At 36.0% G+C, this 26,655-nt stretch overlaps 1 protein-coding gene across 1 annotated transcript in view; it reads right to left on the bottom strand.

Moving 5' to 3' along the window:
• The window catches only part of ATP6V1A (ATPase H+ transporting V1 subunit A), a 57,006-nt gene extending 30,499 nt beyond the window's left edge, over window positions 1-26,507 (bottom strand). Inside the window, exon 1 of the mRNA XM_008708237.2 lies at window positions 26,409-26,507. The gene's annotated coding sequence lies outside the window, so the exon portion shown is untranslated. The remainder of the gene's footprint in view (window positions 1-26,408) is intronic.
• Between the last annotated feature and the right edge of the window lie 148 nt (window positions 26,508-26,655).

The following is a 26,655-nucleotide window of genomic DNA, read 5'->3' as shown; positions in this document are numbered from 1 at the left end:
AACTGAGGGCTTCAGAGGGGAGGAGGAGGAGGGGATTGGGATAGGCTGGTGACGGGTATTGAGGGCACATATTGCATGGTGCACTGGGTGTTATATGCAAATAATGAATCATGGAACATTGCATCAAAAACTGGGGATGTACTATATGGTGACTAATATAACAAAATAAAAATTATTTAAAAAATGTATCTCATTTCTGGGTGGTCTAAGTTATTAAAATTCAAAATCACATATTCCTATGCAAAGTACTCCAGAGAAAATACCAAGGAGCATAATAAACAATGGCTTTTCCAGCCCAACACATCTTGTCCCCACTGCCATTACCACTCTAACCTCCTCTCCAGCTACTCTTTCCCTTAATCATTCTGCATACACATACTTAACTCTTCGCCATCTCTCAAAAACATAGGCATTCTGCCCCAGGATCTTTGTACTTATCCCCCTGCCTGGAGTATTCTTCTCCCAGATAGCCACTCCTATACCTCTTTTAGGTCTTTACTAAATGTCGCCTTCTCTGAGGTGCTTCTCTGGTCACCTATTTAAAATTGCAACATACCTCTCTCCTTCTCTGCTTTACTTTTCACCATTTGACAAATTATATCTTACAATAAAAAAATTTTAAATGTATTTTTTTAAAGATTTTATTTATTTGACAGAGATAGAGACAGCTAGCGAGAGAGGGAACACAAGCAGGGGGAGTGGGAGAGGAAGAAGTAGGCTCATAGCAGAGGAGCCTGATGTGGGGCTCGATCCCATAACACCGGGATCACGCCCTGAGCCGAAGGCAGATGCTTAACCGCTGTGCCACCCAGGCACCCCAAAAATTTTAAATGTATTATCTATCTTTATAATTTTTCTGATAAACTATATCTTACAATATCTTATCTATCTTTATAACATTTCTGACAAATTATATCTTATAATAAAAAAATCTTAATGTATTATCTATCTTTATAATTTTTCTGGAAGCAATTTTCCTTTTTCTTTTTTTTTTTTAAAGCAGAACACAGAACAGTTTAAGAAATTCAGTTCAACTTCTTTATTTTATAGGTGTGCAATCTCAAAAACCCAAAGAATGAAATATTCAAGTCCAAACAGAAAACTGGTTGCAGATCCCAAAGTAGAAAGTTTATTTTTGATTGCTGGTCTAACTTAATAATTATTGGCAATTTAATAAGGAAGATAAAGTATATGTACATATAAAAAGCTAATAATGTCCCCAAACAACCATAAAGTAAGGGTAACAGATCGATAAGTAATTGAGTACCAAATAATACACACTTATTTACCAGAAGTACAAAGATTAGAATGTTTAGGGAAGACTTCTTGAAGGTGAGGTAGAATTAGCACAAACTAAGGAGGACAGCAAAGGCATTCCAGGTGGGGGAAATAACAAGAACAAAAGAATGGAAATAAAATTTGCAGGAACAGTTAACAGATCAGTCTGACTGGAGTAAAAGGTTTATACTAAGGCAACAGCAAAAAATAAGGATGCAAAGGTAGAGAGACTAATGTGTGGGTCTTGAAATGAATACCAAGTGGACTTTAAGCCTATAAACAATAGGAAACAACCAAGGGGAAACTGTTATGAGAAGGATGATGTTTAATTCAACTAACAGATTTAAGCAGGGGAGGGAATGCAGGCAAGCTGAGAAGCTGAAAAGCTCTGGAAATAGTTATGGCTTGAATGTCAATGGAATTCAACTTATTAAATGTTTATTGAGCTCCTACCTTGAAAAGGCACTGTGTTGAACTTAGGGAATAAAGATTGTGAATAAAGGAGTTTTCACTGGCTTTAAACAAATGTACTATAAAGCAAAATGACTTTAGTGTTCAAAATTACAACACACTGGGCATTAGCAGTATAATGGTAAGCACAGCTGCCTTCCAAAATAACAACACACTGGGAGCAGAGGAGAAATTGATTCAGATGTGGGAGAAGTGCAAACCAATATGGATGAGGTAAGGCGAACAGGTAGGTGGAAAGTAAGTTCTGAGGCTAAGTTGAGTCCAGATAGAATACAGAAAGAAAAAGGAAAAACAAACCTGAGATTTGGGGATTAATTCAGGCAGGGTTGAGTAGTGTTTTTGTCTTTCTGGAGCCACTGAAGGATCACTATGGAACCATATACTCCACAGGGCACAATCTATAATCCATTAACCAAGATATCAAAGAATTGGGGAGGAGAGTGTAACAATGAAGTCATTAACAGTGGAGTTCTGGCTTGATGCTCTTCAGAAGGAGAATGGTAGATAAGTCTACCAAGAAAGAACCAAGTAATTAAAGAAACAAGTATGAGTGAAAACAGAGATGGAAACCACATGGAGATAGAGGAGACTTGAAAGTAAGAAGAATATGATAAAAGGGTCAAGAAAAGTACCAAGAACTTAAAGATGGCCTTGGTGATAAGGTAGAGACTACCAAGGCTGGTAATTTATTGATAAAAGTTGGAGTATACTTAAATCCACTGGAAACAATGGAATTGAATTAGAAAGAAAAAAATAAACCACATATCACAGTCACAAGTGTCACAATAAAAGAGACAAAAGATTTTTGTGTTCTCAACAGGAAAATTAAATTGGAAGAAGGGCAGTTGAGGGAAGAAGTAAAGAAAAGGGGAAATTGGTTTACTAGGATTTTCCGGCTTCCTAAAGATGCAGTAGAAGGGACTGCTAAGTAAGCAGGTATGGAACTGCAAATGACTGGACTATAAAAAGAACAAATTTTTCTAGAAACCACTTAGATAATAAGAAAAAAACAAAGTTTAAAGACAAACATTTATTTGGGAAATGGGCTGGGCAAAGTCTTCAAAGAAGTAGTGAACAAACAAATAAGTTCAAATTTTAATCTTCAGAAAAAGAGATTTTCAAAGTCAGAAGACAACGTGATAATAACAGTCTAACCTCTTCCTCAAATACGGGTATTTCCTACATGATACATGGTCACCTGCCTATCAAAGTGGAAACAGCATGAAATTTTGAGTCAGCAAACTTTGAACACCCTGGTTCTACCAGTGACATGATGCAGGAGGATCTGGACAAATCATCTCTTTGTACCTTCAATCTGAAAAGTAGGAATAATGCTAATACCCATCCCAGAGTTGCGACTGAATTACAAATTGTTGAACGTTCCTTGTGAAATGTAAAATGCTTATAAGAATTTCATCAGTAATACCACTATTTAAGCAGGGCTTCAATGTTGAAAAAGCCATTCTGTTTTTTAAAGATCTCCTCTTAGTGTCTTATATCCCTCATAAATCTACTTCCCCATCGCTTCTACCCTCTGGCCCTATTTCTTCCAACTGCTGTGGCCACACAGAGGATGTCCCTCTCCCAAGGAAATTCTCTGTAGTGCCTTTAACTCTCAAAAAAAAATTTCAGATCTTTCTCTCCCAAGGCTACTCTTTTCTGGAAGGATTTCATAATATCAATGCTTGTCTTATTTATTTATTTTTAAAGATTTTATTTATTTGAGAGACAGAGTATATGAAGCGGGGAGGGGCGGGGGGGGGAGCAGTGGGAGAGGGACAAGCAGACTCTGCGCTAACCGTGCAGCCTGATCCTATGACCCAACCCAGAGGATCATGACATGAGCCAAAATCAAGAGTTAGGTGCTCAACCAACTGAGCCACCCAGGTGCCCCTCAATGTTTCTTTTAAAGGGGAGCAAATAATATAAAAAATAGTATTCTAAATGTTATACAAGTAAGAACTGAAGAGTACCATTTCATCTGTCCTGGCTGCTTCTTTTTATTGAAACAAGGTTTTGAGTCAGACAGATTAAGTTTGAATTTATAAATTATATCCTCAGGCAAATCAAATTCTTTCAAACTTTTGAACCTCAGTTTCATCTGTAAAATCTAATGGGGTTGTTGCATGGTAACTTTTACTTTTAGGTAAAAGTAAGCCTAACAGAAAAGTAAAAGCAATGACTACTAAATGTATTGTTAATACAAGCTTATCTTGCCTAATTTCTAAAAAGCACCTAGTATATTCCTACCTTCCTTTTACTTGAACAAAATCTAGTCACTTGGCTAGTTTTTTTCTTAGCTACTAAGTGTATTTTACCGTAACTTTATTTTCTAAAACTAGGTAGATTTTAGGCATCCAGGATGTGCCAGGTGCTGTGTGTTACAGGTTGAAAATATAAAATATAATGGAGTAGTAAGATACAATCTCTCCCCCAAGGAACTTCTGGCCTGGTGGGATAAAAAGGCAAATAGGTAGTTATAACAAGTGACACATACTCTCATAGGAGCTGTCAGGCTGATCTGGAAGAGCACAAAACAAAGGCATCAAACCTGGACTTGGGCAGGACAGGAATGATTTAGAAAAGGGTAAGCAAAGTCTTGAAGGATGAACAAGGAGACATTAGAGTAGAGCTTCTTCATAGATGATTCAAATCTTCCAGGGTTCATGAAGGTATTCTGGAGAGAGTTCAGAAGGCAATACAGGTATCTGTTCTGATTTTTAAAAATAAGTATTTATATACGTTCCCTTTAAAACAACAGTGAGAACCTCTAAATGTATGAGCAATGATTAGTGGAAATCAAAGGGGTTATTCGTGATTCAGCTGCCTTGTGGATTTATCACTCAGCTGAATAATCCTAGCCACCATGGAAACTAATGATTCTATAGTTTTTAACTGTATTATTTTTAGGCATATATTATTTAATTTATGCCAAAGACAACAGACGTTAGAAACAGTGACATCAAACTAGTAAGAGAATTAAGAGCCTAAATAATAATTCTATAAATTTAGAGATACTTTTACCAGATCCACAAACCTGCATTCATCTGATTAATATTCTTATATAGCAAATCAAGATGATTCTACTTTTTAAAAAGTCAATGTTAAGAGGAGAAATATATGAAAATGATTATGTGTAACTTAGCTTCTTCTACACCATTGTGTTACATGCACAGAAGTGGTTAAATACATCCCCAAACCAGCTATCTTTCAGGACAAAATAAGAAAATTATGAAAAGTTTTTAAAACTTTTAAAACTGAGTTTTTAAAATATAAAATGAAAAAATTTTCAGGACTTTTGTCCATTTTATATGTTTTAACACAGTTAAATTTTAATCTCAGCTCCAGCAACTCAGACCCTTCTGCTTGGTGTGCTCCTGCCTGGAAAGTGTTTCCTCACTCCCATAAATAGTCCCCCGATCCCATTGTTATACTCAATGCTCTTACCCTGCTTTTCTTCATAGCACTTATAACTAACTACGTGAAAGAACATAATTCTTTTTAATTCACTTTTTTATTACATGTGTCACTCCCTACAATTCAAGTTTCACGAGGGCAAAGAAAATAGTGCCTGGGCAAAGAAAATAAGTACTCAGTGAATAGTTACTTAATAACTTCATACCCACTAATACCACTTTCATTTTACAAATGAGAAACCCAAGAAATGGAGATTTAAGTAACTGCCCAAGATCACAAAATTGGCAAGCTTTACAGGTGGGGTTTGAATCTCAGCAGTCTGACTCCAATGCCTCTGCTCATTAAGCCCTGCACTCTCTGCCTCAATTAACTAGGCTGATTTCTAACATTTGCATCTAAACAATCCTATCCGGTAGGAAGGACAGCAGTCTCTGCCTCAGGGCAACAGTGTTATCAAATTAGACAGGGAGATGCAACATCCAGATTCCCCTTCAAAAAAGGACAGAAAATGTCATCAGCAGATAGCCAGCAGCTGTCACCCCAGGGTTGGCCTCAGATGCAGAGAGCTGCCTGGCCCACCTTCACATCCTTCGCGGGCCACCTGCACCTGGTGACCGAGCAAAGCGCAGGTATAAAGACCCAGCCATGTCAACAGGATGTAGGATGTTTTCACAAGTTACTACTCACTTCAGATCTCCCCACAGGGTCAGCTAAGGCTTTTCCAGACCTGAATTGCATTTCAACTTCTTCTGTGCGCAATTCGGCGTCTGCCCCCTTCCCTTCACATGTGTTGATCCCCAGCAAACATCTTATACAATAGACTCTTGGCATCTGATTCCAGAGAACCCAAAATGCTCAAATAATGAATAAAGTGAATAATTGCTCCCTGGATAATGAAACTTAGACTCACACTTGAACCACAACGATCTTTGGCCTGTTTTCTTAGTTATCTTATAACTAGTTATTCTGCAAAGGAGGAAAGAAATACAAAAGTGGCTTTAGAAAGTAGGGCACTTAGGACAATGCTTGGGCTAAGTCAAGCAACTAACGTAGAGGTCAGGTTCCCATACAACCAAAGCCTTAGTTTCGTCCAGGAACTCACTTTTTGTCCTTCAACATATAACTTAGATAGAACCCACCATCAGTAGTTATAGGAAAAGAAGTCCCAATTAAGAGTTTATTTAACTTCTGAAGTACTTTTTCTGATAGAGTTGGAAAATATGTTTTGCAGGTCCGGAAGTTTTTGGCTCCAACTTCTTAATACTTCAAAAACACTTTAAGAAACTTCCATAGACTGGTCCAAGGTAATGAGCTTTTTTGAACATTAAATTTTCAATTCTCACAGCACTGAGATAAGGGTTCCCATTGTACTTCCAAATATTTTTTACCAAAGCACCTCAGTAGGAGAAAAACAAGTAAACAGTGAATAAATACCCCTCTATCTCCTCCCAATCTTGACAGAGAACAGGATGTTACAGCAGTCTACTATAAGCAGGGAAACTTCATTTTTTAGCAAGCGAGAGAGAATGCACACACTCGAGTGAGGGGGGCACAGGGGAGACACACAGAGAGAGGGAGAGACAGAATCTTAAGCAGGCTCCACGTTCAGCACTGAGTCCAATGCAGAGCTCCATCTCAAGATGCTGAGATCATGACCTAAGCCAAAATCAAGAGTTGGACACTTAATGAACTGAGACACCCAGGTACCCCCCAGAAAAATTTCTGTGTATGCTCTTGTACATTCTCTTAATCCAAGTAAGTTTTGCACTCTATTATATATAGTATCTGTTTTAAAAGATAAATATGAAATTGCTTCCTTCCCACAGGTAAAATAAAAACTATTTGTTAGATAGACTTATATTGACTTAATCACAGAAAAAGACTAAGCACATAGCAGTTTGATAAGCACGGTCACACAACATACTACTTTGTATCCATTAATCACCCTTCATTGTTATGTATGAAAATAGTGAAAATAAAAATACTCCACACTAAAATCTTCCGTTTCATTATTTAATGCTTATGCCTCTACGTGAAAAAGCACAGGCTTTTAAAGATGTATAAGACAACAACATCCCAAAACATTTTAACTTGAAATAAGCAAATCATATTGCAAGTTACATTACACTGTAAGTTAATCTTATCCCAAATCTCCATAATATCCAAAGTAACATATGATTTCATGCTACATTAAGTTTTATATGCTATTTATTAACTCCTTCCTATTACAATATACACTTATTCTTGTTGCTTTCCATCATTTAAAAAAAGCATGATACCTACTTTAAAAAACTTCAAAACAATGTGGCATACATAGCTGCACCCAGAGAAATCAACTCAATGATTATATAAAAACTTTGCCTTTACTTGTTTGATTTCTACTTTGAGGATAAAAAGTAAATGCAATTTACAACTAAAATTCCTACAGTGACAAGTTGTAGGGTTTTCCACCCATATCTATAAAAAATTTAAAACAAAACCCTGCTGTAGAAGGGGAAAAATCCAGAAAGTTAGCACAGGCAACCATCTGCTCTAATGAGTCAGCAGTCTCTTCTCCACGCTGCGGAACACTGCAGTAGCAAATCACAACACCAGAGGCCCAATTCTGTTTCTTCCATTTTACAAGGTCCTCTCTAAATTGCTACTGGTTGGTGCACTGTATAGTAATTTCATCATTCCAGAAATAATAGGGGTTCCTGGGGGGCAAGTATGAGGTGTTATGTAAGAGCTATATACCAAGGTTCCAGGACAATATTATTTACATATAAAATCCTGGGGCACTTAATACTTCATTTTGTACACAGTTTACCTTCTTAGAAAAGGGCATCATAAATCTGTTTGATATTCTTATGGTTAGTCAAAAGTTATAAAAGAAGTAGAATTCCAGCTAATAACACTACCTAGTATTTATAGAGTACAGTACTACATCATTTTGTGAAACACTTTCCTACTCATTTTATTTAATCTACCCACCCAGCAACTCCATTAGAAACGTTTATGCAGCAGATGACTATGCTTAACTAGTTTCTATTTTTATCTTGCCAACAAAACCCTAAGTTGGCTCCAATTTTGGTAAGCCCATCAAGGTAATTCTAGTTTCTTTGAGAATAACTGGCTTGGAAATGAGCATATAATGATGTTGTGACCAGTAAAGAGGTAAGGCAAAGTCCGTTGGAAAGCTTGTGGAAATAATTTCTTTGCTCTTTTATTTTTTTAAGATTTTAAATTTTTTTTGAGAGAGGGAGCGAGAAAGAGAGCACAAGCCAGGTGGAGTGGCAGGCAGAGGGAGAAACAGACTCACCCCTGAGCAGGGAGCCCGATGCAGGACTTGGTCCCAGGACCCTGGGATCAGGGCCTGAGCTGAAGGCAGACGCTTAACCAACTGAGCCACCCAGGCGCCCCTAATTTCTTTGCTCTTTTAAAAGATACAGGCCATGAGAAACACGTTTTTCCCCTTGCGATGTGCTCATCTGCACGAGATGTACAGCCAACCTGGGACCTTGTAGGGCGCTAATCTAAGCAGACAGGCCACTTTGCATTTGGGTCCCTGTTGCTTTTACTGGTCTACTAAATTAACCAATCTAAGAAGAAAAGAAAACGTTTCAAGAATAAATATTTTTATATTATACATATTTCATATTGCTATTTAAAAAAAGGAGAATGGGGGCCCCTGCGTGGCTCAGTCGGTTAAGCATCCACTCTTGATTTCAGCTCAGGTCTTGATTTCAAGGTCATGAGTTCAAGCTCTGCATTGAGCTCCATCCTCGGCATGGAGCCTACTTAAATAAAAAGATAGATAGATAGATAGATAGATAGATAGATAGATAGATAAGAATGGATAGACCAAAAAGTTAAGAATAAAGGCAAACATAAGGTCACTACTTAAATAGCTTACAAAAATTACTGAGATGGACAATAAGGAAACATGCAGACAAAATTGGGAACCAAAGTGTAGAGAAGTACAGAAAAATCACAGATGGCAAACCGGACTAACAGAATCAGGAAAAATTTACTCCTATTGGAATAAAACTTTTTGAGGACATGCATACTACACCCCTCCATTTATCAAAATAAAGGCATTCTTGTAAAAGAAATAGTAAATATAAAAGCTAAGGTGGACACTTAAGTGGGGAATAGAATTCAAACTATCAGCTACATACCTATACGTTTACTGACAGGCTTGCCAGCAAACAATTTTTTTTTTTTAAAGATTTTATTTATTTATTTATTTGACAGACAGAGACAGCGAGAGAGGGAACACAAGCAGGGGGCGTGGGAAAGGAAGAAGCAGGCTTCCTGCTGAGCAGGAAGCCAGATGCGGGGCTCGATCCCAGGACCTTGGATCATGACCAGAGCCGAAGGCAGATGCTTAATGACTGAGCCACCAAGGTGCCCCGCCCACAAACAATTTTTATAGCATTTCTAGAAATTAGCAATTAGATTCCTTTCACTTCAAATTTTTATAAATAAAATTGTACTATAGAGTGTGATAGTCCAAAGCTTTAGTTAAAAAAAACAAAATACTGTATTTACTCTATAAGTTCTATGTTTGAATTTATAGGCTAGAAGCCTATGATCAATGGTAAGCTATTATATGAATATACTTCAGTATCCCTGCTTTCAAGGAGCATGTTTATTATTTTTTGGCCTCTCCCTACACACAGCAAAGTACCTTGCACAGCAGTAATTTGATAAAAATGTCTGAAAATGAAAATAGATAATATCAACTATTCATTACACACATATTTACACTCCAGGCATTATGTTAAAAAATGGGCACATACTTAACAGCCTTATGACATTAGTGGTGTTTGACTAGGAAATAGGTTTTGAGACTTAAGTCACCCACTCAAGACGACACAGCTACAGAGTGGTGAAGACCAGATTTAGTCTGGTTTTAACATGTAGGCATTTTACAACAAATAATTCAAAAGACCTATTTCAGCCAACAGCTCTATTACCTTTTCTTTTTTAAAACCAAAGTTGCCTGTTTTTCATTAGTAACTGACTCTATACTAGAATTACAAAGGTTAAAGATTAATATGCAGGCAAAAGGGAGATGAAAAAAAGGTGACAGATTATTCACAAACTAAAGAATAAGTAGTAGACCAAGAATTGACTGCTCCTAAAATATCCATCTCTTAAAAAACTAAGATTTTTTTTTAAAGACTTATATATTTATTTGAGGTAGGGGTAGGGAGGGATAGAGGGAGAGAACAAGAGAGAGAAACAGACTCCTCTCTGAGCACGGAGCCCAGTGCAGGGCTCGATTCCACCATCCCAAGATTGTGACCTGAGCAAGAATCAAGAGTTGGATGCTTAAATGACTGAGCCACCCATGTGTCCCCCAAAATTAAGATTCTTAAGGAACAGTGCATAATGCCATATTTTACTAGTGCCTAGCTTTATAATACAAACCTAACCAACTGATAATAGGAAAGAAAGAAAGAAAGAAAGAAAGAAAGAAAGAAAGAAAGAAAGAAAGAAGAGAAGAGAGAAGGGCAATGAAGTGCAAAATAAATGGGCACATCTAAGTGGAAAATGAACATCTTTGGAGCAAATAAGAATATTAATGAAAACACCCAATTCTGTTACTGTTAATAACAGGGAATAGTAGTGGAAACTTGGTTAATAGACTGTCATAAATTTGGAACAATGAAGCTATATAAATAGTACCTGAGTGAGAAATTCCTCTTATTTTTCTTACTTCTTAGATAAAACTTAAACTAGAGTGTAAAAAAGTTCTGGTGAACCTGACCTTAATATCCCATTTGACTTTTTGTGAATTTTTAGAACATTTTCTCGATTTCAGGTTGAAAAAAATGAGTCCCTGAGGAAAGTCCCTTGATTTATATCCTAAATTTATCTAGGATATAAAAGCCAAGAGAGCCAAATGATATAAATAGTAAAGAAAATAAGCATTTATTACATATTTTTCTTTAAAATTTATTTTCAAAAGCAACAGTCTTACAATTTTTAACATACTCAAAGGTGGTTGGTTAAGTGTCTGCCTTCAGCTCAGGTCATGATCTCAGGGTCCTGGGATCAAGTCCTACATAGGGCTCCTTGCTCAGCAGGGAGCCTGCTTCTCCCTCTGCCTGCCTCTGTCTTTCTCTGACAAATAAAATCTTAAAAAAAAATATACTCCAAGTCTCATCACTTAAATGTTGACTTATTTCCTCACAGTTTTTGACATACTTATAATCAATACTGTAATCTATTCTCACATATTGTTATTCATAAGTATCATCTTAAACTGTAAAATATTTCATTAAAGGGATACCATAGCTTACCTAATAATTCTCCTTACTGGGTACCAAGACAGCTTCCCACTTTTTGCTATTTCTGTTTTTTACACTTGCTAGTATACTTTTATTGATTTTAACTTACTGACTAGCGGAAGCCGAGGTAAGGCAAACAACTAAGGATCCATAATGATACTCTTTATGCTGATGTCTCATAAGAGCAATTCTTACATACACACTCCTACCTAGAAGTAATGCCATATTTCATCTAATCTAAGATACCATCAATTATAACATACTCTTCTATTACACTCCAGAAATTTCAGGACAGGCATTAATTTCACAGTTGTTAAAATGTGGGGGGAAAAAAACGTATTTCCTAGAAACAATAATAAACCGTTATCAGAACTGAATACAGGACAATAATATTTATACAGAAGGAGGTCAGACTTGTCAATCGTCATTAGAACCAAGGCTAAGAAATAGAAAAACAGATTTCTAAACTGCTAAAATGACTGTCTTTAAGTTTCTACATGTTTCAAGAGACCTTCATATTGTCTTGACTCAATTTATGCACAATTAAAAATTATTACCTAATATTTTAGATTACTACAGATTTAAAGTAACAAAACACCAAATTATTAGAGAGCTATACTCCAAGAATAAATAAAAAGTAGATAATGAAAGAGACTGTGAATTAAGGGTCATAAGAATGACCTATAACCATCAAGGAAAGGTCAATTTGGGTTTATTATTTTCAAGAAATACAGAAAGCAATCTGGCAATATGCAACAAGGCCCTTAAAATAAATGTTCAAACCCTCTGATTATAAATTGTACCTCTGGGAATATATTTGACATATGGATAAGGATTTATTTACATATGTGTTAAACACTGCAAAAGTGAAAAACTAGAAATATCTTTAAGATCTAATGACAAACTGAAGTTAGTTTATCTGAAATCTTACAGTCTTCCCCCAAACCCCAGTGTATTTAATAATAATGAAATTTCTTGTGTTAAATAGTCCGCAAGTCCAAGTTCACAGTACCAAGCACTGTCCTTAGCAAATTCTCTTCTGAGAGGATCCTCAACCTTCGTGGCCTCTGAGCACTGCAATGGCTGTTTGGCTTTTGGATAGGTTGTCTCAGATAAACTGTGGCTGAAGTGATCGTACCAATTTAAAAAAATGTCAGCAGTCATGTATGAGAACTATCCCCTTTAAAAGTAATCAACCTAGAAATTTTTCAACTACTTAAAAAAAAAGGCCACTGCTCAAAATAATAAGAAACCTCTCTTGAAAACTGCCTACAATTACCGTATCACTCTTTGAAATGTTAATTAAGGAGAAATTTTCTGGATTGTTTAGCCAAGCAAACATACCACAAACAGCCAACATGGCCAAATATAAGCAATACACATATCTGAGAACAATGTATATAGAAGAGTCAGCACCAACAGTGTTGCAGTGAAAATGCTATTACATTTGTATTATAAAGTGATATTTATGTATTCAAATGGATCTGTCCTGCCATTTATTTCATGGATGGAACAGAAGAGATAGGTTTACAAAGTGTACAAAGACACATTAACCCAATGTTAAAAGAAGCATCACCATAAACAGGTTCACCTTCAACTCAGGAGTTCATAAAATCTCTGCAATGAAAATATGACTTAAAGGATAAAGTGTGCAAAGAAGTGGGAAAGAATGCTGCCTAGTATAGGTGAGAAAACACTTCACAACATGGACTTAAAGGTATGACTTCAATCAAAAGTTCACAGACACTTCCAATTCAGAGGGCAAGAAGCTGCATTTCTAATGGTTTGCCTAGTATTCCATGCAGTCTTCAATAGTGCTCCTTTGTCATACTTGCTACCACTGTAATTACAAATCTGTGAACAGAGTTGTTCAATGTCTGTCTCCACTGCCAGACTGCAAATGCCAGGGAAACAGGGACTATACCTGTTTCATTCGTTGAGTACCCCAATTACATAGTAAAGCACACTGACACATAGTAGAGAATTACAATATCGCTCAGTGACAATACTGGCAAAGGCTGTGTGGGATATAAGCACGCTCATTCATTGCCGAGTGAAAACTGATACACCATCTTTGAAGTGCACTAAATACACATTTTGGCCTAATGCCCAATGGCCAAGATCTAAAAAAGCCAGTATTTAGCTGAGGCCAAAGCTAAAACCAAATACCATCATCACAGAATGATCTTCTAATGTAAAAACTTTTGTTAGAAGTTGAAAATCTTGAAATTTTAATGGCTATTTTGATTATGATTGCTGGAACACCAAATCATTCTACAAAGAATAGATAAAATCTCTATTCTTCCTGGTATTATTATTTAAAATTTTATAAACATTTATTAGCTCAAAAGGGCTATATAATACAGATATAAGTGGACAACTGACTTTTGACAAAAGTGCAAAGGCAATTCAGTGGAGAAAGTTAGTTTTTTAATAAGTGGTAGAACAAGTCTATATGCAAATGCAAAAAAAAAAAAAAAAGGTACTTCAATCCACACCTTGTAGCATATACAAAAATAAACTAAAAATGGATGGTATACCTAAATGTAAAACCTAAAACCATAAAACTTCCTTTGTGATCTTGGACTAGGTAGATTTATTAGATAGAATACTCAAAACACAATCCATAAAAGAACAAATTGATAAATTGTACTTCATGAAAATTACAAACTTTTGCTCTTCAAAATATTGTTAGAAAAAAAGCCAAGTCCCAGACTGGGCAAAAATAATTGCAAAGCATAAATGTAATAAAGGACATATCTAGAATATATTTTAAAACTCCCCACACTGGATTAAAAAAAAACAATTAAAATGATGAGCAAAGGGTTTGAACATATACTTCACCAAAGAAAATATATGGATGGTAAATAACTACATGAAAGATGCTTAACATCATTAGAAAGATGCAAATTAAAAGCAAAATAAAATGCCACTCCACACACAATAGAATGGCTAAAATTAAAAAGACCATAGGAAATGGTGAGGATATAGAACAAGAACTATCATATACTGGTGGCAGGAATGTAAAATGATACAAGCATTTTGAAAAACAATTTGGCAGTTTCTTAAAAAGTTAAACATACACCCACATATGATCCAGCCAATCTACTCCTTGGTATTTACCCATAAGAAATGAAAGCATATGGGGGCACCTAGCTGGCTCAGTTGGTAGAGCACAAGACTTGTGATCTTGGGGTTATTAGTTCAAGCCCCACAGTGGGTGTAGAGATTACTTAGAAATAGTAAGATCTTGGCGCGCCTGGGTGGCACAGTGGTTAAGCGTCTGCCTTCGGCTCAGGGCGTTATCCCGGTGTTATGGGATCGAGCCCCACATCAGGCTCCTCTGCTATGAGCCTGCTTCTTCCTCTCCCACTCCCCCTGCTTGTGTTTCCTCTCTCGCTGGCTGTCTCTATCTCTGTTGAATAAATAAATAAAATCTTTAAAAAAAAAAATAGTAAGATCTTTAAAAAATACCTTAAAATAAAAACAATTTTAAAAAAATGAAAACTTAATGTCCAAAGACTTTTATATGGATGTTTATAGCAGCTTTATTCATAACAGCCAAAACCTGGAAAGACAACCCTAATATCTATCAATAGATGAATGGATAAACAAATCGTGGTACAGTTACAAAACAGAATAATACTCAGCAATGAAAAAAATTAAACACTGAAATGCTTAAAACCTGGAAGAATCCCAAAATAATTATGCTAAGTAAAAGGCAGACCAAAAAAAAAAAAAAAGGTTCTATTTAGGTAAAATTCTAGAAAATGCAAACTAACCTACAGGGACAGAAAAAAGATCAATGGTTGCTTGGAAATGGGTAGTGGGGAGGTATGGAAGGAAGGAATCACAAGGCAGCATGAGAAAAAACCTTTTGGAGGTGATGACATGTTCACTATACTGATTGCAGTGATCGTTTCACAGGTGTATACATACATCAAAACATCAAACTGTACACTTTAAATATGTGCAATTATGTCAATTATACTCAATAAAACTATTTCAAAAGCACAAAATATTAGCAATATGACTCCTATAGGGCATAAATGCTTACACAGTATATATCACATTCATTTTTGCTTTTACTTGTCGACTAATAGTTATAAAAGACAACACGGTTTATGAAACTCATAAGAGAATCTTAACCCCAGGAGAATCACAGGAGGAACCATGGAAAACAGCCAATCAAGTTTCTGTCTGTTTAGAATGAATTGATGTGGCTCCTGATAAGGCTGTATGAGCACACTTCAATATTGTCAAGCTCAGCAAAGCCTGGGAATACTTAACAGCTCAGGAATACAGAAGTCAGATATGCCTTCAAAGTACTTACTCGTCTATGTTTTTAGAACAGGACTTAAAGCAGTATCTTGGATGAAGATTTGGGAAAATCTTAACTCTATCTTGAATGAATTTTTGACATATGAGATATAGAAAGGTTTGTCTTCCAAGACACAGGCTAAGCTCTAATATTTTGGATATCAAAGTTGCTATGGTTCAATGACTCATTTGGAGGATAAAGATAAGAGGGAGAGTTACTGTCTATTGTTTTATACTGCTCTAATTTGAAGTAGAAATAGTTCACAATAAAGAACTGAGAGCCTGTTTATCTCTGCCTCTTTATAGGTATTTCCCCCACCCTCGTTATCCAACAGTATCTTTGGGTGAGGATGAGATCATATTTAAACACACACACACTCACATCCCGCTGAACAATAGCAAGTACCATAAATCTGCATTCTAGTACTGTAGGTATGTTCGAGCACTGTAGGTACACGAGGCTGGGACCTGAGCAGATTCTGTACTGTAAGTGTCTGCTTTGTATCCCATTAAAGAATTTGGTGTGTGTCAGCCTGCTTTTGAATTAATGATAATTTTTTCCCTTTCTTGAAACAAATGAGACAGAGGACAGTGAGGAGAAGTATATTTAAAACAATTCGTGGATGTTGCACCTCAGCTGAGTAAAACCTCCCACTGCCTAATTCTGCATTACCTAAGACCAGGACTTACAGATAACTGAAAACCCATTTGTCACAAGAAAATACATAATTATTCATACATTTAGGTATCACACTCTCAGTGGTCTTATTAATTGGCAATCTGATTCCCTATTTATTTGAAAGCACTTACATTATTGTTTTAGTACATAAAATTGGCAACTTTCACAATTATTAACAATCGTAGCATTTTATTCTTTTAATAATATACATTGACAATTGTAGCATTTTGCTCTTTCAATGGTACACATTCAAACTTCAATTTATAGCATTTCAATGCATAAATCACATAAGCAACACTTCGAATCATAACGTGAAAACTTACCATTATTTGAAAGTAACAAGAAGTCTAAATGTCATACTTCGTTCTTATAGTGACATTGTTCCATTGAGTAGATATGATGGGTAGTCTATGCTATCACAAGATGGTAGATCACTCGTAATTCAGGGATGCTAGAAATGTTCAAGGCATTTAGCTACTCAGCTTCCCAAAGACTCAAGCTAAATGATTTGGCAGATTTAAGCACAAATCTAAACTTCTGTGCATTGCTAAATTGGAAAGTAATTTGGCCATACCCACCAAATTTCAAAATGTACATATCCTTTGACTCAGTTCTTCCATTCCCAGGAATTTCCTTAATGTATACAAAATGTCCTATTATCAAAATATTATAGCCTGTTTCTTATAGCAAAAGTCTGGGAACGTCCATTACTATGGAGACTAGTTAAATAACTTGTCATAGTAAAAACGGCTGGTAATACTCAGCAGTATTAAGATAGACTCTGGAAAGAGATGCCCTGGATTCAAATCCTGAGTCCTATTATGAGCTGTGTGACATTGTTAGGCATTTAACCACCCCATGCCTAATTTGCTTCATTTATTAAATGGGGATAAATACAGTACCTATTTCATAAGGTTTCTGTAAGGCTTCCATGAATGAATACAACTAAAACATCAAGAAAAGTGTCTGGATCAGTAGTAAACTCTCAATAAATGTTACATATGATGATGATGATACATTAGTACAACTGAATACTAGACTATTATTTAAAAGAATGATGTAGTTTTAACTGTACAAATGTGGAAAAATCTCCCAGATAACATTGTTAAGTGAAAAATGTAATGTCCAGAACAATGTGAAGCAGTACTACCTTTGTGAAAAAAAAAATAAGGATTGGGAGAGGAGAAAATACACATATATAAGTTCATAGTTTTTACTGCATTTGTACATGTATTATCCATTCAACTTGATTAAAAATATTATTGAATGATTGAATGAGTGCTAAAATAATTAAGCCACATAATAAAATTACTACATATATCTAACTGAACAAAAGAGCATGGTAACTAAATAATAATGGCAAATATTTACACAGATCTTTCGTTCCAATAGTTATCTAATTACTTTTCTTATATAATTCATTTAATCCTCACAACACTTAACAAAATAAATACTCTTATTATCTCTATCTTAAAACTGAGAAAAATGCAGAAAGATAAAAGCAACTTCCCCCAAAGTCACACTGCTAGGAAGTAGCAGAGCCAGGATGTGACTCAGTCTGTCTCCAGTACTTATGCCCTTAACCTCCTTGCTATGTTGTCTCTCAATATTATTTGAAAATTACTTATTATTTACATATATCTCAATTCTTTTCAAAAAGAAATTTGTATGGTTTGTGATAAAGAACATATATGCTATTAAGTTAATAATATTGGTAATGAAAAGAGAAAAACAAAAAAGATGAACATGAGAAACAAATACAGGTGCTTTAAACATACAACAAATCCAACTCTAAAGCATCTGCCATTTTCTTTTTTTTTTTTTTAAGATTTTATTTATTTATTTGACAGAGATTGAGAGAGCACACTTGCAGAGGGGGAAAGGGAGAAGCAGACTCCCCGCTGAACAGGGAGCCTGATGCAGGGCTCCATCCCAGGACCCTGGGATCATGACCGTAGCCAAAGGCAGACTGAGCCACTCAGCCGTCCCTGCCATTTTCTATCATAGCCTTGAACGATGTATTAACTTCAGCCTCTTAAAAGGACTGAAATAAAGTATTAAATAATTGTCAATACTTTCAATTTTGCCTCTTTAAAGACATTCTTATTTGAGGGGCGCTTGGCTGGCTCAGTGGGTAGAGCATGTGACTCTTATCTCAGAGTCATGAGTTCAAGCCCCACGTTGGCCGTAGAGCTTACTTAAAAAAAAATATATATATATATATATACACATATATATGTGTATATATATATAAAATTTTATTGGAAGCTTTCCTAAGGAGAGTTACTCCCGTATTTCATTTTTTGGGTTTTTTCTATTGACTAAAACTCAAATGTGGACTTTTCCTTATTCTGATTTTGTCATATGATTAAGTCAGATGATATACCCCATATTTGTGCAATATGCTCTGTATCTCCCAGGCATAAAGAATTTCTGGAAAATTTAATATCCACAGCAAAAATAAAGAGTATATTTACAACCCAATCTGGTAATGTCTGGCATTTCCCTGCACATTTTTTTTTAAACATATATTTTTTTAAAGATTTTATTTAACAGAGAGAGACAGCCAGTGAGAGAGGGAACACAAGCAGGAGGAGTGGGAGAGGAAGAAGCAGGCTCCCAGCGGAGAAGCCTGATGTGGGGCTTGATCCCAGAACGCCGGGATCATGCCCTGAGCCGAAGGCAGACGCTTAACGACTGTGCCACCCAGGCGCCCCTCCCTGCACATTTTTAATGACAACTTCTTATTGGGTACACAATGGTTACCACACATACAAAATTAAGGAGAACTTATGGAGTTATCAGGACAATTTATACACTTTCCCCTTAACCATGAGAATAAATAAATCAAAAAATATTTCAGGTAATTGCCATTTCTGGTCATTTCAAGTGGTATTTTCCTCCTTATTAATTCCTTCTTTGCCCTATTAGAATGTTTATTTTTTAAATGTCAATGGTTTTGTTTTTTGTAATTACAGAAACACTATGTTCATTGTAAAAATAAAAACACAATAATACAGAAAAGCGTTAAGGACAAAAGTAAAAATCTGAAATGCCCATCCAACCATTCTGACATGACCACTAAACATCTTTTCCTGCAATTGATCTTGTACAGACATGCGTAAACAGTTTAACATGCACATGTTATTGTGGGGGTACTCTTTTTTTCTTTCCTTCTTTTTTCTTTTGCTTATTTCCTCCTTCCAATGTTAACAACTGTTTAAGCACATACAAAACTCAAAGTGTTTTCTCAACTGTTTTACAAAAATGGGATCTCATTACATACATTTCTCTAACTTTGCCTTTGTCACTTAAGGTACATGATGGAGATCCTTTCCACTCATCAGTATAGCTTTAACTCCTATTTTTTTAATAACTTCAAAAATATTCCATGATATGCCTATGCCATGATTTATACAATACTCCTATTGACAGCTATTCCCTTTATTCCCAGGTTTTTGTTACTATAAAACATTGCTGCAATCAACATTCACGTAAATGCTTGCTTGTCTTTCTTTTTTTCTTTCTTTTTTAAAAGATTTTATTTATTTATTTGAGAGAGAGCATATGAGCGGGAGGAAGGGAAGAGGGAGAGGGAGAAGCAGGCTCCCCACTGAGCAGGGAGCCTGACAAGGGACTCAATCCCAGGACCGAGGGATCATGACCTGAGCCGAAGGCAGATGCTTAACTGACTGAGCCGCCCAGGCACCCCTACCTTGTCTTTATTTCTAAGATCCCACAGAATGGGACGGCTGGATGGAAAAATATATATATTCAGTATTAACAGACACTGCCTGATTGTTTACTAAAAAAAACTGTAACAATTCACATCCCCACTAGCATCCTATGAGAAAATCCTTTACCGCGGATCCCTACTAGCAGTAGGTTTACCACTTTATTTTTGCTAGTCAGAAGAGTATTTCACTGTTAGCGTATCAATTACTAGTGAGGTTTTGTCTTTTTTTTTTATGTTTGTTGAATGTCTGGATTTCTCTTCTATGATGTTCTGGTCACACGTTTATCTATGTTTCTATTGCATGTACTCTTAATATGTACTAGTTTTTACATATATTAACTCTTTATTTGTTATACATATTTCAAACACTTTTTTTCCAAACTGACTTTTGTCCTTTATCTTTGCCATTGAAAACTACTACATCTAGTCTGTATGTACAAAGAAAATCCAGGGGATTAATGTTTTAAGTATTTTACTGTTTACATTTAAGCTTTTAATCCCTCTGAAATTATTTTGTGCCTGTGCTGCAAAGCAGCAGCTCAATTTTATTTTCTTTGAGACAGTCAAGTTGTATTGGTTACATTTACTATATATGTGCCATTTTCTCTGAATGGATTGAAATAGAGCTTTGTCATGTATTAGATTCCTTTATATGCTGGGATTTACTTCTGCTTTTAAAATTTTGCTGTGCTTACATAAGCCTAAAAATACATCTGCACTGATAAAATTAAATAATTTATTTAGTTATCTGGATAAATTGAAACATTTTCACTTAAGATATTCAGATAATTAAGAAGAAATCATTATTTAAATGTCTTAATTCTCCATATCAAATTTAAAAAAAATTTTGCTGCCCAAAGCAATGACTACTGATGGTGGAAATTCACATACACAAAAGGAAGAGTAATAAATTCTAAATCTTTCTTTAATCTCCTAATCCAGGGATAATCACTTATTTTGATGCATTTCCTTCCAACTTTTCCAATATGAATATATAATCACTGTGACATAGTTTTTTTAATCATGCTCTTTCTTCAGTTTTATAAGTATTTCCCAAATTAGTCTTCTCCATTTTACTTTTAAACAAACACTCCTTTTTAAAAAATTAAAGAAATAACTAAAACAAAACACGAAGTCTGGTTGTTTTTCATTGCTCAAACACATCTGGAGCTCTTCTGGATCACATCAGGCATTATCCATTTTATTGTCAATGAAATATGCTTAATTATCTTTCAGAAAAGAAACAAAACATGACATGTTGTAGGTATAATTTTTAAAAAGGTATATCACCAAAAGAACAATAGTTTTTATAGACAGCATTAAGATTCAAAACTTTTTGATTCAAAATTTTTTGAAACCAAAAAAATAGCACAGGTCAGATCCAAAAATACCTGAATACCAATTTTTAAAAACAGGCTAATCACGGTTGTAAAATTTATTAAATAGAGCTAACTACGAACAAAAATAAAGGGGAGTTTAAAATAAATTAGTCATATATAATTTTATTCACAGTAGTTAACTAATTCTAAAAATACCTTTGATAATTTAAGTAAAAAGAAGAATCTATACTTATACTATGAAAATATACATCCATTCCAGTCATCTTTATAAATACACACAAAAACATATATGTATATATATATGTATTTACTATATATACAATATGTATATACTATATGCATAAAATACACTTATACAAACCAGTCACTTTCGTTTCACAAGAGGAAAAAAGAGAATTGTAAAACTTTTAAAGTCTCTACAGAAGGAAATTAAATGGAAAACACAGACCACAATTTACTTCACCAAAATATAAAAGTTGACATTAAATTCATTAATCTCCCCATAAAAATCTTTCCTTAGAATAAATGAGTAATAAATTTTTCAGGATTAAGGTGAAACATTAACTCATGATAACTATACTTCAATTATTGTTTAATTTACTGGTATTTTCCAATATAAAACCACTAATCTTTGTGAATCATCAATTTAGAAGAAAATTTTTTTACTCCAGTTCATGTCCCTGTCATATTCTCTACATTCCCATCTACTTCATATGAGGACAAAAATTAAAGACATGTAAAATAAAATGCAAAAATTGTAAACATAAGCATATACTCAAAAGTTCCTGCTCTATAGCTCTGCACAATTTTAATATATTTCTATAACCCACTGTAAGGATAAAAATTTAGAAACAGAAGAACTACTCCTTAAATTGATTCTACATATTAACAATCATAAGCTTTGGAAAAATCTATATAAAAAATATTAAGTCACTGCAGTTGCCAAAATAATGGGAATTTGTTGATATTTCTCAGCTTCTATTGATAAATCTGTTTTAGAATCTCTGCTATAAGTACATTTTTCTAGTTCCTCTATTTTTTGGTAATAGCCTCATTTCAAATTCTATTCATTTCTCTACACCCCAAACCTGTTCCTCATTTTATAGGATGACTTAAGTCTCCTTTAAAAATACAGTATACAGGAGGTGCCTGAAGGCTCCGTCGGTTAAGCGACTGCCTTCAGCTCAGGTGATGACCTCAGGACCCTGGGTTGGAGCCCCGCATTGGGCTGCCTGCTCAGCAGTCTGCTTCTGCCCCGCCCCTCTGCTTCAGCGCGCGTGTGCGCATGCTCTTTCTCTGTCTTAAATAAACAAAATCTTTTTTAAAAATACAGTATATAAAACCAAACCAGATATGAGTAAAGCTAACAAAAACTTACAATGTACTAGGCTCCCTGTATTCATAGTCTAATTTAATAGCACCTATGGGATAAATTGAAATATGAGAACATTTAAGCTTAGATTAAGTAAACTGTCCAAGGTCACACAGCCTAAATAAGTCGTAGGGTCAGAACCTGAACCCAGGTCTGTATAACTGGGAAATCTATTCTCATAAAGTCTACATTATATTGCTTTACATTTATATATCACTTAGTTTTTAAAATACGTTCACATAGATTATCTAGGGCTTATCTCACCTGAACTTAAGATACTCGTGGGAGAAAGATTCTCAAGTATCAAATCCTAAGCCTCCACTCCCAACTTTACTCTAAAAAGCATGTAACTAAAGTAGCAAGGCTGAACCATCACCCTCTGATTTTCGCTCTAGTGCTACATCACTTGTAGCCTATACAGAGCCACATTTTTAAGGACAACTCACTCTTCTTCCCTTCCCTTTCATATTTGGACAATAACCATACCTACTAGTAAACATGTATGGTGTGAAAATAAGTTGGTCACTGCATTACTAAAGTCTGTCTGATGTTTCTGTCTATTCTTCTGATCATGATTTGGATGGTTATTATTACCAATTTATATTTGAAAACAATACCTAGTACAGATCCTTAGAAGGATCTATGATTTTTAAGAGGTTTAAAACTAGTTTAACCTTCCTGTCTAACTGTCAAACATTCATTCAATAAAAAAATAAATAAAATTTACTGAAGACTCATCAAGTACTTCAGCATCCTGGTTCTGAAGACACAAGAGTAGAGACACCATCCTTGAACTCCTAGGAGCTTTATGGTTTACTAAGGAACAGCCCAGCCAACAGTAATCAAATAAAATGTGGTAGAAGTGAAGAACAGAAAATAGTGTGTGTGCTATAGGACTGAGGGGCTAGTTCTGTCAATAGGGGGACAAAGCATTCTTGGTGGTGCTGATAACCCAGGCAGAGAAATGTTAAGGAAGACCTCAGAGTAAGCCCACAAGCAGTGTCAGGGACCTTAACACAAAAACTCTTGTGGGTCATTTACTGTTGGGACTACAGCAAAATTCCCTAATGAATGTTACGGTTTCTCCATGTAATACTCGTAAACTGATAAAAAGCTGGCTTCAGGGGCACCTGGATGGCTCAGTTGGTTAAGCATCTGACTCTTGATCTCGGGTGGAGTCATGATCTCAGGGCTGTGGGATCAAGCCCCAAGCCTCCGCCCTGCGCTCAAGCGTGGAGTCTGTTTAGTCCTCCCCCTCCACTCCTACCCCAGCTTTACCTCTAAAATAAATAAATAAATAAATTCTTTAAAAAAAAAAAAAAAGCTAGTTTCAGAAATGGCTTCCTAGCTTCAAACCACTTGTTTGTGCATGAATTATGCATAATGTTAAAGCTCTTTTTCGCACTCAACTTTAACAGCAATTTAGTCACCANNNNTTCCTGCTGTTAATTTCATTAGTGGGCAGAGTTCCCTAAAATTGGGGAAATTGTGAAGTAAAACTGCAGACTCATTCACAACCTCCTTCATATTGACATCTTCCCCTCTAGTACTCAATGCTCTTCAGCTGGTTTTTCTCTTTCCTACTTTGGTCTCACCCAGACAGGACTGGTTTGGACTTCCAGGGCTTTTAAAAAATGTGTCCTATTTGGTGGAATGTCACCTGGCCAATGAAGCAACACTGCTTATGTTTTTCTTTCCTCTAGAGATCAGAGAACTTCACTCTGGAGCAAACTAATGGATGAAACTATATTTATTTTGGTAGCAGGCATGGCTACATAACCATGCCAGTAGAGTAGGACAATAGCACAAAATGCCAAAACTATAAATTCAGGGTAGTGGTCTTATTACTTAGGGAAAGCAAGAAACATTTTTAAAGTTATGTTTTCTAGCAAAGAGCATCAATAGATCAGTTTTTTTTTTAATCTTGAACTTAGTATAAAAAATATTTTATTAAATTAATATTACACTAGAATTTTAACCTTTTGTTCCCCTTAACAAAATCAGTTTATTGTAGAGAATTTGGATGATACAGAACACAAAAACAAATCTGTGACATCCGTGACTCAAAGATAAAGATTCCATCTTCTTCACTTTTCGGCCATCTTTCTAATGGATTCTTTTATTACATTGGCTATAAAACTATAAGGTTTAACAAAGAACATGACTTTTCAGAATTTAAAAAACTGTAATTTAAATTTTAAAAATCAAATCTGTAATTTCTGTAAGGCCTTTCAATTTAAAAGAACCAGGGGACTTTCTGAGTTTGCAGTGTAAATAAAAGAGTTTAACCCCAAACTGAAAAACACTCTTCCCTAAAGCACCTTGTTTAGGGTCAAAACATTGGTTACTACATTACATATGAAATGGGAGTGCATCAGGTTGGGCAAAAACCTAAGCAAAATAATTTCTGTATTTTCACAAGACACTATTCATCAAAATCTGAAGAAGTCACTCGGAGTTATACAAATAGGGAAGGCTAAGGAGGAATATAAGTGCTTCTTAATATAAATTCACCACTGGTCAAGGAATTAATTGGGAACAGCAATTAACAGGATTTCTGGTAGACACGACAAAAGAGAATGTCAAAGGCAGAAAATAAGAAGTAAGCGATATCTTTACTTAACCTTCTTACCTCTAAATTTAAGGTCAAATACATTTGGTTCCATTATATTTCCAGCCCCACCAGTTTCTTAAGAATACTTCCCTGTGGGGGAAACCCACTTTTCCATAAGCTAGTCTGGGTCTCCTGCAGAGCACGAAACCGCAACACCATCATCTCTCAACGCCTCCCCATTCAATTGAGACTGTCGCATTACCAACACCTCCTGTTTTGAAGCTAGTGTATCTTTATTCTTTCAACTGTTTTCTCCCTTCCTGCACCATAAAATCAGAGAAGAGAAAGGTAAAAGCCTGCTTTTACCCTTCCAGGCCCAACCAAATTATGTGAACATCTACAGAACCCCTCACACAGGGATGTCAGATTAAAAACTCAGAATTACTGAGAAAGCACATTCGGAGCAAGCTTTACAGTGACTCCGCAGTGAGGGCCACATCAGTGACATTCTCTCCCAAGCCTGTCTCACCGGAGACGCCTCTGCCTCCAGGGTTTTTCCTACCTCCCAGCTTCCCAGCCCAAGGCTGAAGATAAAGACCGAGCAGGGCCTCTGCAAAAGAATGAGCTTTGGGGAATAATACCTGGAGACTACTGCAGACCCTGAGAAATGGCTGAACCAAACCCACTACCCGAAGCCCCAAAGACTCCAAATAGGGAACCATAATGGCCGCACTCACCCCCAACCCCAGGAAAGGTGGACGTCTCACCCCTAAGTGACTGGGGCGACCACAGTGGGGGAAGCGAGGGTCAAGAGAACTGGAGAAAAGAGCTGCTAGCCAGCGCAGGGTGACAGCAGGGAGAAAGCCCCTGACAACGGAGGCCGCCGTTCACACTTTCTCTTCTCTTCCTCTTCCCACCCCTTCTATTCCCACCAGTTGCCGGTTACCGGTCGCAGCTCACCTGCCGGGGCGCGAGGTGCAGAAACACTACCGATCAAGGACCAGAGGCTCTGTCACTGCGGGAGGGGAAGTCTTCAGCTGCAGAGGGGGGCGGGCCTAGACAGTCACGTGACCTCGAGCTCCGCCCTGCCGCCCCCAGGCAGGCGTGCTGCATTTTAGGGTCCTGTATTTTCGCGAATGGTTTGAACATTAATTTTCTTGCGATGAAATCAGAGAAAAAACAAAAAATACACAAAGATTGTCGCAAA

Source organism: Ursus maritimus, unplaced genomic scaffold, assembly GCF_017311325.1.
Source record: "Ursus maritimus isolate PB19 unplaced genomic scaffold, ASM1731132v1 scaffold_4, whole genome shotgun sequence".
Lineage (NCBI taxonomy): Eukaryota > Metazoa > Chordata > Mammalia > Carnivora > Ursidae > Ursus > Ursus maritimus.
The sequence above is the reverse complement of the archived record's forward strand: the minus strand, read 5'-3'. Positions and strand labels throughout refer to the sequence as shown.